The 13622-nt window shown below is 49.2% G+C and overlaps 1 protein-coding gene across 1 annotated transcript in view; it reads right to left on the minus strand.

The window, feature by feature from the left end:
- The window catches only part of LOC106590762 (beta-1,3-galactosyltransferase 1), a 21773-nt gene extending 9552 nt beyond the window's left edge, over positions 1–12221 (minus strand). Inside the window, exons 1-2 of the mRNA XM_045711714.1 lie at positions 11891–12221; positions 6782–6835 (exon numbers count right to left, since the gene is read on the minus strand). The gene's annotated coding sequence lies outside the window, so the exon portion shown is untranslated. The remainder of the gene's footprint in view (positions 1–6781; positions 6836–11890) is intronic.
- Positions 12222–13622: the final 1401 nt, after the last annotated feature.

The raw sequence follows: 13622 nt of genomic DNA on the forward strand, positions 1-13622 counted from the left end.
GTCAAGACATTGTGCTTATTAAGGAAGTTTAGAACTCTTACATTTATAATACTACAGAAACCCTTCCCCAGGTTACTATTCACACAAATGCCTCTGTAATTGTTGGGGTCAAATTTGTCTCTGTTCTTAAAGATTGGGGTTATGAGTCCTTGATTCCAGATGTCAGGGAAATAACCTCTTCTCTCTCTCTCTCTCTCTCTCTCTCTGGTTTAACCTCTCACCATTACCAATATCAGGGGAGGTTAGCATGACCTGGGGGTATGATCTAACCTCTCACAATTACCAATAACAGGGGAGGTTAACATGTCTTGGGGGTATGATCTAACCTCTCACCATTACCAATAACAGGGGAGGTTAACATGTCTTGGGGGTATGGTCTAACCTATCACCATTACCAATAACAGGGGAGGTTAGCATGTCTTGGGGGTATGATCTAACCTCTCACCATTACCAATAACAGGGGAGGTTAACATGTCTTGGGGGTATGATCTCTAACCTCTCACATTTACCAATAACAGGGGAGGTTAGCATGTCTTGGGGGTATGGTCTCTAACCTCTCACCATTACCAATAACAGGGGAGGTTAACATGTCTTGGGGGTATGGTCTAACCTCTCACCATTACCAATAACAGGGGAGGTTAGCATGTCTTGGGGGTATGGTCTAACCTCTCACCATTACCAATAACAGGGGAGGTTAGCATGTCTTGGGGGTATGGTCTCTAACCTCTCACCATTACCAATAACAGGGGAGGTTAACATGTCTTGGGGGTATGGTCTAACCTCTCACCATTACCAATAACAGGGGAGGTTAACATGTCTTGGGGTTATGGTCTAACCTCTCACCATTACCAATAACAGGGGAGGTTAGCATGTCTTGGGGGTATGGTCTAACCTTTCACCATTACCAATAACAGGGGAGGTTAGCATGTCTTGGGGGTATGATCTCTAACCTCTCACCATTACCAATAACAGGAGAGGTTAGCATGTCTTGAGGGTATGGTCTCTAACCTCTCACCATTACCAATAACAGGGGAGGTTAACATGTCTTGGGGGTATGGTCTCTAACCTCTCACCATTACCAATAACAGGGGAGGTTAGCATGTCTTGGGGGTATGATCTAACCTCTCACCATTACCAATAACAGGGGAGGTTAATATGTCTTGGGGGTATGGTCTAACCTCTCACCATTACCAATAACAGGGGAGGTTAGCATGTCTTGGGGGTATGGTCTCTATCTCTCACCATTACCAATAACAGGGGAGGTTAACATGTCTTGGGGGTATGGTCTAACCTCTCACCATTACCAATAACAGGGGAGGTTAGCATGTCTTGGGGGTATGGTCTAACCTCTCACCATTACCAATAACAGGGGAGGTTAACATGTCTTGGGGGTATGGTCTAACCTCTCACCATTACCAATAACAGGGGAGGTTAGCATGTCTTTGGGTTATGGTCTCTAACATCTCACCATTACCAATAACAGGGGAGGTTAACATGTCTTGGGGGTATGGTCTAACCTCTCACCATTACCAATAACAGGGGAGGTTAACATGTCTTGGGGGTATGGTCTCTAACCTCTCACCATTACCAATAACAGGGGAGGTTAACATGTCTTGGGGGTATGGTCTAACCTCTCACCATTACCAATAACAGGGGAGGTTAACATGTCTTGGGGGTATGGTCTAACCTCTCACCATTACCAATAACAGGGGAGGTTAGCATGTCTTGGGGGTATGGTCTAACCTCTCACCATTACCAATAACAGGGGAGGTAAGCATGTCTTGGGGGTATAGTCTAACCTCTCACCATTACCAATAACAGGGGAGGTTAACATGTCTTGGGGGTATGGTCTCTAACCTCTCACCATTACCAATAACAGGGGAGGTTAACATGTCTTGGGGGTATGGTCTAATCTCTCACCATTACCATTAACAGGGGAGGTTAGCATGTCTTGGGGTTATGGTCTCTAACCTCTCACCATTACCAATAACAGGGGAGGTTAACATGTCTTGGGGGTATGGTCTAACCTCTCACCATTACCAATAACAGGGGAGGTTAACATGTCTTGGGGGTATGGTCTAATCTCTCACCATTACCAATAACAGGGGAGGTTAGCATGTCTTGGGGGTATGATCTCTAACCTCTCACCATTACCAATAACAGGGGAGGTTAACATGTCTTGGGGGTATGGTCTCTAACCTCTCACCATTACCAATAACAGGGGAGTTTAACATGTCTTGGGGGTATGGTCTCTAACCTCTCACCATTACCAATAACAGGGGAGGTTAACATGTCTTGGGGGTATAGTCTAACCTCTCACCATTACCAATAACAGGGGAGGTTAGCATGTCGTGGCAGTATGATCTTTGTTCCTCTGTAACTTTATAGACTAGATAGATAAAGTGGTTTCATTTCTGAACAGTAAAACAGCTACAGTGGGGGGGAAAAGTATTTGATCCCCTGCTGATTTTGTTCGTTTGCCCACTGACAAAGAAAGGATCAGTCTATCATTTTAATGGTAAGTTTATTTGAACAGTGAGAGACAGAATAACAACAAAAAAATCTTGTAAATTGATTTGCATTTTAATGAAGGAAATAAGTATTTGACCCCCTCTCAATCAGAAAGATTTCTGGCTCCCAGGTGTCTTTTATATAGGTAGCGAGCTGAGATTAGGAGCACACTCTTAAAGGGAGTGCTCCTAACCGCAGCTTGTTACCTGTAAAAAAGACACCTGTCCACAGAAGCAATCAATCAATCAGATTCCAAACTCTCCACCATGGCCAAGACCAAAGAGCTCTCCAAGGATGTCAGGGACAAGATTGTAGACCTACACAAGGCTGGAATGGGCTACAAGACCATCGCCAAGCAGCTTGGTGAGAAGGTGACAACATTTGGTGCGATTATTCGCAAATGGAAGAAACACAAAAGAACTGTCAATCTCCCTCGGCCTGGGGCTCCATGCAAGATCTCACCTCGTGGAGTTGCAATGATCATGAGAACGGTGAGGAATCAGCCCAGAACTACACGGGAGGATCTTGTCAATGATCTCAAGGCAGCTGGGACCATAGTCACCAAGAAAACAATTGGTAACACATTACGCCGTGAAGGACTGAAATCCTGCAGCGCCCACAAGGTCCACCTGCTCAAGAATACATATACATGCCCGTCTGAAATTTGCCAATGAACATCTGAATGACTCAGAGGACAACTGGTGAAAGTGTTGTGGTCAGATGAGACCAAAATGGAGCTCTTTGACATCGACTCAACTCGCCGCGTTTGGAGGAGGAGGAATGCTGCCTATCTGCCCCAAGAACACCATCTCCACCGTCAAACATGGAGGTGGAAACATTATGCTTTGGGGGTGTTTTTCTGCTAAGGGGACAGGACAACTTCACCGCATCAAAGGGACGATGGACGGAGCCATGTACCGTCAAATCTTGGGTGAGAACCTCCTTCCCTCAGCCAGGGCATTGAAAATGGGTCGTGGATGGGTATTCCAGCATGACAATGACCCAAAACACACGGCCAAGACAACAAAGGAGTGGCTCAAGAAGAAGCACATTAAGGTCCTGGAGTGGCCACGTGTAACGCCCTGGCCATAGAGAGGGGTTTTTGTTCTTTATTTTGGTTAGGCCAGGGTGTTACATTGGGTGGGCGTTCTATGTTCCTTTTTCTATGTTTTTGTATTTCTTTGTTTTGGGCCGTGTGTGGCTCCCAATCAGGCACAGCTGAAGCTCGTTGTTGCTGATTGGGAGTCACACATAAGGAGCATGTTTTTCCTTTGGGTTTTGTGGGTAATTGTTTTCTGTTTAGTTTTGTACCTAGCAGAACTGTTTGGCTGTCGTTCATTTTCGTGTTTTGTTTGAAGTGTTTCTATTAATTAAATATTGACTATGAACACATCCTCTGCTGCGTATTGGTCCACCTTTTCCGACGATGACTTCTCTGTTTCATCTGACGACGAAGACAGCCGTTACAGAATTACCCACCAACAACGGACCAAGCAGCGGAGGAAGGAGAAGCGCCAGGAGAGGAGCGTTCAGGATGTGTGGACTTGGGAGGAAATCCTGGACGGGAAAGGACCATGGGCTCAAGCTGGGGATTATCGCCGCCCGCAGTGGGAGATCGAGGCGGCGAGAGTTGAGAGGCGCTGGTACGAGGCAAGGGAGCGCAGCAGACACGAGAGTAAGCCCCCCCAAAAATTTTGGGGGGCACACCGGGAGATTGGCGGAGTCAGGCGGTAGACCTGAGCCTACTCCCCGTGCTTACCGGAAGCAGCGTGGTACTGGTAAGACACCGTGTTATGCTGTGGAGCGCACGGTGTCCCCAGTGCGCGTGCATAGCCCGGTGCGTAACATACCAGCCCCCCGCAAGTGCCATGCGAGTGCAGGCATCGAGCCAGGGAGGATGGTGCCAGCTCAGCGCGTCTGGTCTCCAGTGCGCCTCCTCGGTCCAGGTTATCCTGCGCCGGCGTTGCGTACTGTGTCTCCAGAGCGCTGGGATGGTCCAGTTCGCCCAATGCCTGCTCTCCGCCCGTGCCAGGCTAAAGTGGGCATTCTGCCTGGAGAAATCATGTCGAGCGTACATACCAGAACTCCAGTGCTCCCCCACAGCCCGGTTTATCCTGTGCCTCCTCCTCGGTCCAGGCCTCCAGTGGGTCTCCCCATCCTGGTCCGTCCTGTGCCTCCTCCTAGGTCCAGGCCACCAGTGGGTCTCACCTTCCTGGTCCGTCCTGTGCCTCCTCCTAGGTCCAGGCCACCAGTGGGTCTCCCCATCCTGGTCTGTCCTGTACCTCCTCCTAGGACCAGGCCACCAGTGGGTCTCCCCATCCTGGTCCGTCCTGTGCCACCTCCCAGGACTAGGCCTCCAGTGGGTCTCGCCAGTCCGGAGCCGCCAGAGCTGCCCGCCAGTCCGGAGCCGCCAGAGCTGCCCGCCAGTCTGGAGCCGCCAGAGCCGCCCGCCAGTCCGGAGCCGCCAGAGCCGCCCGCCAGTCAGGAGCCGTCAGAGCCGCCCGCCAGTCAGGAGCCGCCAGAGCCGCCCGCCTGTCCGGAGCCGCCCGCCTGTCCGGAGCCGCCAGAGACGCCCGCCTGTCCAGAGCAGTCAGAGCCGCCCGCCAGCCCGGTGAGTCCTGTGCCTACGCCTAGGGCCAGGCCTCTTTCATGTCTCCCCAGCCTGGTGAGTCCTGTGCCTGTGCCCAGGGCCAGGCCTCCTTCATGTCTCCCCAGCCTGGTGAATCCTGGGCCAGAGCCTCCAGAGCCACCAGAGCCGCCCGCCAGCCCGGAGCCGCCGGAGCCGCCAGAGCCGCCCGCCAGACTGGTGAGTCCTGTGCCTGCGCCCAGGGCCAGGCCTCCTTCATATCTCCCCAGCCTGGTGAATCCTGGGTCAGTGCCGCCGGAGCCACCAGGGTCACCCGCCAGCCGGGCGCAGCCATCGACGCCCGCCAGCCGGGCGCAGCCATCGCCGCCCACCAGCCGGGCGCAGCTATCACCGCCAGCCGGGCGCAACCATCGCCGCCCGCCAGCCGGGCGCAGCCATCGCCGCCCGCCAGCCGGGCGCAACCAGGGCCGCCCTCCAGCCGGGCGCAGTCAGGGTCGCCCTCCAGACCTTCGGCGTGGCCAGGTGCGCCACCTAAGAGGGCGACGCCAAGGGTGGAGCAGAGGCCACGTCCTGCACCTGAGCCGCCACCGTAAGAAGGCCCACCCGGACCCTCCCCTTCAGTGTCAGGTTTTGCGGCCGGAGTCCGCACCTTGGGGGGGTACTGTAACGCCCTGGCCATAGAGAGGGGTTTTTGTTCTTTATTTTGGTTCTATGTTCCTTTTTCTATGTTTTTGTATTTCTTTGTTTTGGGCCGTGTGTGGCTCCCAATCAGGCACAGCTGAAGCTTGTTGTTGTTGATTGGGAGTCACACATAAGGAGCATGTTTTTCCTTTGGGTTTTGTGGGTAATTGTTTTCTGTTTAGTGTGTTCCTTACAGAACTGTTGCTAGTCGTTTTTTGGTATCTTTTGTATAGTGTTCGTTGATCATTAAAACCTTTTATGATGAACACTAACTCCGCTGCACCTTGGTCTCTCTCTCACGACAGCCCTTACACCTAGCCAGTCTCCAGACCTTAATCCCATAGAAAATCTGTGGAGGGAGCTGAACGTTCGAGTTGCCAAACGTCAGCCTTGAAACCTTAATGACTTGGAGAAGATCTGCAAAGAGGAGTGGGACAAAATACCTCCTGAGATGTGTGCAAACCTGGTGGCCAACTACAAGAAACGTCTGACCTCTGTGATTGCCAACAAGGGTTTTGCCACCAAGTACTAAGTCATGTTTTGCAGAGGGGTCAAATACTTATTTCCCTCATTAAAATGTAAATCATTTTCTAACATTTTTGACATGCGTTTTTCTGGATTTTTTGGTTGTTATTTTGTCTCTCACTGTTCAAATAAACCTACCATTAAAATTATAGACTGATCTTTTCTTTGTAAGTGGGCAAACGTACAAAATCAGCAGGGGATCAAATACCTTTTTCCCCCACTGTATATATGAAAATACCGTCAAATAAAAGATGCCATTCAGTTCTCTCACCTCATATAGAACAATTGATCTCAAATCCCAAAATGCTGGAGTATAGAGCCAAATTAAATGTTTTGGCTTTACTGTCCAAATAAATATGTAGGGGAGTGTATATCACAATCACAAAGGGAATAGTTGCTGTTTGACATACCATTTTTCTCTAAATGTTTCAAGAGTGAATTCAGATCCATTTATTATCGTTCTCAAACGATCCTTACCTCTGTTTGTATCCTCAGTCAACCTCCCAGCCAGCGGTTATCTCCCATTAGCATCTGTAACCACAGACAGACTTCAGACTGAGATACAGACCAACTGAGATCACACTTACCAAGACCCTGAGTACAAACTCACAGACACTTCCTTATAGTGACTGTCACTTCCTTATTTTTTTTATTTTTTTTATTCCAGCTTTATTTAACCAGGTAGGCAAGTTGAGAACAAGTTCTCATTTACAACTGCGACCTGGCCAAGATAAAGCAAAGCAGTTCGACACATAAAACAACACAGAGTTACACATGGAGTAAAACAAACATACAGTCAATAATACAGTAGAAAAATAAGTCTATATACAATATGAGCAAATGAGGTGAGATAAGAGAGGTAAAGGCAATAAATAGGCCATGGTGGCGAAGTAAATACAATATAGCAATTAAAACAATGGAATGGTAGACTTGACAGTAGATGAGTGTGCAAAGTAGACATACTGGGGTGCAAAGGAGCAAAATAAATAAATAAATACAGTAGGGAAAGTGGTAGTTGTTTGGGCTTTTTATAGATGGGCTATTTACAGGTGCAGTGATCTGTGAGCTGCTCTGACAGCTGGTGCTTAAAGCTAATGAGGGAGATAAGTGTTTCCAGTTTCAGAGATTTTTGTAGTTCGTTCCAGTCATTGGCAGCAGAGAACTGGAAGGAGAGGCGGCCAAAGGAGGAATTGGCTTTGGGGGTGACAGGAGAGATATACCTGCTGGAACGCATGCTATGGGTGGGTGCTGCTATGGTGACCAGTGAGCTGAGATAAGGCGGGACTTTACCTAGCAGGGTCTTGTAGATGACCTGGAGCCAGTGGGTTTGGCAACGAGTATGAAGCGAGGGCCAGCCAACGAGAGCGTACAGGTTGCAGTGGTGGGTAGTATATGGGGCTTTGGTGACAAAAAGGATGGCACTGTGATAGACTGCATCCAATTTGTTGAGTAGGGTGTTGGAGGCTATTTTGTAAATGACATCGCCAAAGTCGAGGATCGGTAAGATGGTCAGTTTTACGAGGGTATGTTTGGCAGCATGAGTGAAGGATGCTTTGTTGCAAAATAGGAAGCCAATTCTAGATTTAACTTTGGATTGGAGATGTTTTATGTGAGTCTGGAAGGAGAGTTTACAGTCTAACCAGACACCTATGCATTTGTAGTTGTCCACATATTCTAAGTCAGAACCATCCAAAGTAGTGATGCTGGACGGGCGGGCGGGTCAGGCAGCGATCGGTTGAAGAGCATGCATTTAGTTTTAGTTGTATTTAAGAGCAGTTGGAGGCCACGGAAGGAGAGTTGTATGGCATTGAAGCTTGTCTGGAGGGCTGTTAACACAGTGTCCAAAGAAGGGCCAGAAGTATACAGAATGGTATCGTCTGCGTAGAGGTGGATTAGAGACTCACCAGCAGCAAGAGCGACATCATTGATATATACAGAGAAGAGAGTCGGGCCACTCTGGCAGTTCCGGGCAGACGGGCCAGACGGGCCACTCGGGCAGATCCGGGCAGACGGGCCACTCGGGCAGATCCGGGCAGACGGGCCACTCGGGCATCTCCTGGCAGACGGGCCACTCTGGCATCTCCGGGCAGACGGGCCACTCTGGCGGCTCCTGACTAGCAGGCGGCTTTGGCGGCTCCTGACTGGCGGGCGGCTCTGGCGACTCCTGACTGGCGGGCGGCTCTGGCGACTCCTGACTGGCGGGCGGCTCTGGCGACTCCTGACTGGCGGGCGGCTCTGGCGACTCCTGACTGGCGGGCAGCTCTGGCGACTCCTGACTGGCGGGCATCTCTGGCGACTTACGACTGGCGGGCAGCTCTGGCGACTTACGACTGGCGGGCAGCTCTGGCGACTCTTGACTGGCGGGCAGCTCTGGCGACTTACGACTGGCGGGCAGCTCTGGCGACTTACGACTGGCGGGCACCTCTGGCGACTTACGACTGGCGGGCAGCTCTGGCGACTTACGACTGGCGGGCAGCTCTGGCGACTCTTGACTGGCGGGCAGCTCTGGCGACTTACGACTGGCGGGCAGCTCTGGCGACTTACGACTGGCGGGCACCTCTGGGGACTTACGACTGGCGGGCAGCTCTGGCGACTTACGACTGGCGGGCAGCTCTGGCGACTTACGACTGGCGGGCAGCTCTGGCGACTTACGACTGGTGGGCAGCTCTGGTGACTCTTGACTGGCGGGCAGCTCTGGTGACTCTTGACTGGCGGGCAGCTCTGGTGACTCTTGACTGGCGAGGCTGGGCTTATGCACTAGACGCCTGATGCGTGGGGCTGGTACCAGATGTGCCAGCCTGGAGACACGCACCTCAGGGCTAGTGCGGGGAGCTGGCCTGGGGCTCCATCCTTGCCCCGCCAAACAGCCCTTGTGCCCCCCCCTAAAAAATTATTGGGACTGCCTCTCGGGTTCCCTTAGCTCCCTTAACTTGTCCTCCCAGGTCCATCCTTCCTCCTCGTTCGTCCGCTGCTTGGTCCTTTGGTGGTGGGTAGTTCTGTCACAGAAAATGTCGTAGTCCTCACAGAAAATGTCGTATGGGAGAGAATAGGACCAAGGCGCAGCAGGTTTGTGGATACTCATGCTTTTAATGGTAAAACGAAAGGGCATCCACAGGAAAAACAAAATAATAGACAGTACTCACGACACGAACAGTTTTGCAGACTCACAAACGCAGTACAAAAACAAGTACCCACAAAACCAAGTGACAAACATACTCCTACATATATGACTCCCAATCAGGAACAACGATCCCCAGCTGTTCCTGATCAGGAGTCACAAGACCAACACAGAACATTCACACACACAAGACTGCCACGTCCTGACCCCAAAACTACTACAACAGCTCCATCTGCTGGTCAGGACGTGACATTGGTGAACCAGTCGAGGCAATCATTTGAGAAACCAAGGCTGTTGAGTCTGCCAATGAGGATGTGGTGATTGACAGAGTCGAAAGCCTTGGCCAGGTCAATGAATACGGCTGCACAGTACTGTTTCTTATTGATGGTGGTTAAGATATCGTTTAGGACCTTGAGCGTGGCTGAAGTGCACCCATGACCAGCTCTGAAACCAGATTGCATAGTGGAGAAGGTAGGGTGGGATTCTAAATGGTCGGTGATCTGTTTGTTAACTTGGCTTTCGAAGACCTTAGAAAGGCAGGGTAGGATAGATATAGGTCTGTAGCAATTTGGGTCAAGAGTGTCTCCCCCTTTGAAGAGGGGGATGACCGCAGCTGCTTTCCAATCTTTGGGAATCTCAGACGACACGAAAGAGAGGTTGAACAGGCTAGTAATAGGGGTTGCAACAATTTCGGCAGATACTTTTAGAAAGAAAGGGTCCAGATTGTCTAGCCCGGCTGATTTGTGGGGGTCCAGATTTTGCAGCTCTTTCAGAACATCAGCTGACTGGATTTGGGAGAAGGAGAAATGGGGAAGGCTTGGGCGAGTTGCTGTGGGGATGCAGTGCTGTTGACCGGGGTAGGGGTGGCCAGGTGGAAAGCATGGCCAGCCGTAGAAAAATGCTTATTGAAATTCTCAATTATCGCGGATTTATCGGTGGTGACAGAGTTTCCTATCCTCAGTGCAGTGGGCAGCTGGGAGGAGGTGCTCTTATTCTCCATGGACTTTACAATGTCCCAGAACTTTTTAGAGTTTGTGTTGCAGGAAGAAAATTTCTGCTTGAAAAAGCTAGCCTTGGCTTTTCTAACTGCTTGTGTATATTGGTTTCTAACTTCCCTAAAAAGTTGCATTTCACTTATAGTGACAGATTCATCCTTATAGTGACTGACACATCCTTATAGTGATAGATACACAGAACCAGACCCAGAGAGAGTCAGGGGGTCAGAGAGAGACCCAGACACACAGAACCAGACCCAGAGAGAGTCAGGGGGTCAGAGAGAGACCCAGACCCAGAGAGGGTCAGGGGGTCAGAGAGAGACCCAGACCCAGAGAGAGACCCAGACCCAGAGAGAGACCCAGACACAGAGAGAGTCAGGGGGTCAGAGAGAGACCCAGACCCAGAGAGAGTCCCAGACCCAGAGAGAGAACCAGACACAGAGAGAGTCAGGGGGTCAGAGAGAGACCCAGACCCAGAGAGAGTCAGGGGGTCAGAGAGAGACCCAGATACACAGAACCAGACCCAGAGATAGTCAGGGGGTCAGAGAGAGACCCAGACCCAGAGAGAGACCCAGACCCAGAGAGAGACCCAGACACAGAGAGAGTCAGGGGTTCAGAGAGAGACCCAGACCCAGAGAGAGTCAGGGGGTCAGAGAGAGACCCAGACACAGAGAGAGTCAGGGGGTCAGAGAGAGACCCAGACCCAGAGAGAGTCAGGAGGTCAGAGAGAGACCCAGACACACAGAACCAGACCAGTAGTAGACGGACGGACGGACGGACGGACGAACGGAGCACCAGACAAACGACTGGAGTAAACACTGACTGCACTCACTCAACCATTTCTCAGCTGAAAAACTAAATGACAACCCAAACGCTTTACAGAATTACTTAAGCAAGCCAGGACTAGCAGGGGTGAATCTTGGTCCCAAATGGCACCCTATTCCCTATATAGTGGTACTACTATAGACCAGAGCCCTATTCACTATATAGTGGTACTACTATAGACCAGAGCCCTATTCCCTATATAGTGGTACTACTATAGACCAGAGCCCTATTCCCTATATAGTGGTACTACTATAGACCAGAGCTGAGGAGTTAAAGCCCAACCAGACTCTTTTGTCCCCATCAACTGATGTAACCATGGTTCTGTACACACCTGATTCTGTATAATAAACCATCAACATATTATTCAGCTGAATATTATGCATTAGTGCAGGGCTGGACTAAAACACCTGATTCTTTATAATGAACCAACCATCAACATATTATTCAGCTGAATATGATACATTAGTGCAGGGCTGGACTAAAACACCTGATTCTGTTTAATGAACCAATCATCAACATATTATTCAGCTGAATATGATAAATTAGATAAAATAAGTCTAAAAAGTGTTTATTTCACCGCTCCTCTGGGGCGTCATCGGGCCAATCCGTATGATCCATCTAGAATTAGAAATCTGTAGTACCACTCACCAATCTGACCAGTCTTTAATGTCCATCTCACATCCAGTCAGTTGCTGTAAAGTCTCTCTGGGTAAGAGTCAGTTGCTGTAAAGTCTCTCTGGATAAGAGTCATTTGCTGTAAAGTCTCTCTGGATAAGAGTCAGTTGCTGTAAAGTCTCTCTGGGTAAGAGTCAGTTGCTGTAAAGTCTCTCTGGATAAGAGTCCGTTGCTGTAAGTCTCTCTGGATAAGAGTCAGTTGCTGTAAAGTCTCTCTGGATAAGAGTCAGTTGCTGTAAGTGTCTCTGGATAAGAGTCAGTTGCTGTAAGTCTCTCTGGATAAGAGTTGTGTCTGTCTGTCAAGACCTTTAGTTGGCTTACATTAGAGCAGGGCATCAGCTTCTGTTCTACAACAAGAGGAGGATATTGTGTAATGGTGTTTTAGGGATGTGTCAAGTCCCTATATGCCAAAGTGTCAGTTATTGTGGTCAGGTTTGTACAACCTAATGCCTTTCTTTATTCTCACTAAGAACTCAACTCAGCCCACAAAGTCAATATGACGTATTTTACCATTCATATTCAGCAGAGAAGTCAGAGAGAGAGTCCGGGTTGATGTGAGATTTTGACTTCAGTTTGTTTGCATGTCCCTCTGTGTGTTTATGTTTCAGTTCCACTCTGGTTCGATCACTAATCTGTACGTTCTCTCTGTCTCCCTCTCTCTGTCTGTCTCTCTCTGTCTCCCTCTCTGTCTCCCTCTGTCTCTCTCTGTCTCCCTCTCTCTCTCTGTCTCCTCTCTCTCTCTCTCTCTCTCTCTCTCTCTCTCTCTCTCTCTCTCTCTCTGCCTCCCTCTCTCTCTGTCTCTCGCTCTCTCTCTCTCTCTCTGTCTCAATTCAATTCAAGGGGTTTTATTGTCATGGGAAACATATGTTCACATTGCCAAAGCAAATGAGGTAGATAATATACAAAAGTGAAATAAACAATAAAAATGAACAGTAAACATTACACTCACAGAAATTCCAAATAAATAAAGACATTACAGATGTCATAGTATGTATATATACAGTGTTGAAACGACGTACAAATGGTTAAAGTACAAAAGGGAAAATAAATAAACATAAATATGAGTTGTATTTACAATGGTGTTTGTTCTTCACTGGTTGCCCTTTTCTTGTGGCAACAGGTCACACATCTTGCTGCTGTGATGGCACACTGTGGTATTTCACCCAATAGATATGGGAGTTTATCAAAATTGGGATTGTTTTCAAGTTCTTTGTGGATCTGTATAATCTGAGGGAAATATGTGTCTCTAATATGGTCATACATTGGGCAGGAGGTTAGGAAGTGCAGCTCTGTTTCCACCTCATTTTGTGGGCAGTGTGCACATAACCTGTCTTCTTTTGAGACCACGTCTGCCTATGGCGGTCTTTCTCAATAGCAAGGCTATACTCACTGAGTCTGTACATAGTCAAAGCTTTCCTTAAGTTTGGGTCAGTCACAGTGGTCAGGTATTCTGCCACTGTGTACTCTCTGTTTAGGGCCAAATAGCATTCTAGTTTGCTCTGTTTTTTTTGTTAATTCTTTCCAATGTGTCAAGTAATTATCTTTTTTGTTTTCTCATGATTTGGTTGGGTGTAATTGTGTTGCTGTCCTGGGGCTCTGTGGGGTGTGTTTGTGTTTGTGAACAGAGCCCGTGGACCAGCTTGCTTAGGGGACTCTTCTCCAGGTCTCTCTTCTGTCTCTCTCTGTCTCTCTCTGTCTCTCTCTC

The sequence above is a fragment of the Salmo salar genome, unplaced genomic scaffold (genome assembly GCF_905237065.1).
Source record: "Salmo salar unplaced genomic scaffold, Ssal_v3.1, whole genome shotgun sequence".
In the NCBI taxonomy this organism is placed as follows: Eukaryota; Metazoa; Chordata; class Actinopteri; order Salmoniformes; family Salmonidae; genus Salmo; species Salmo salar.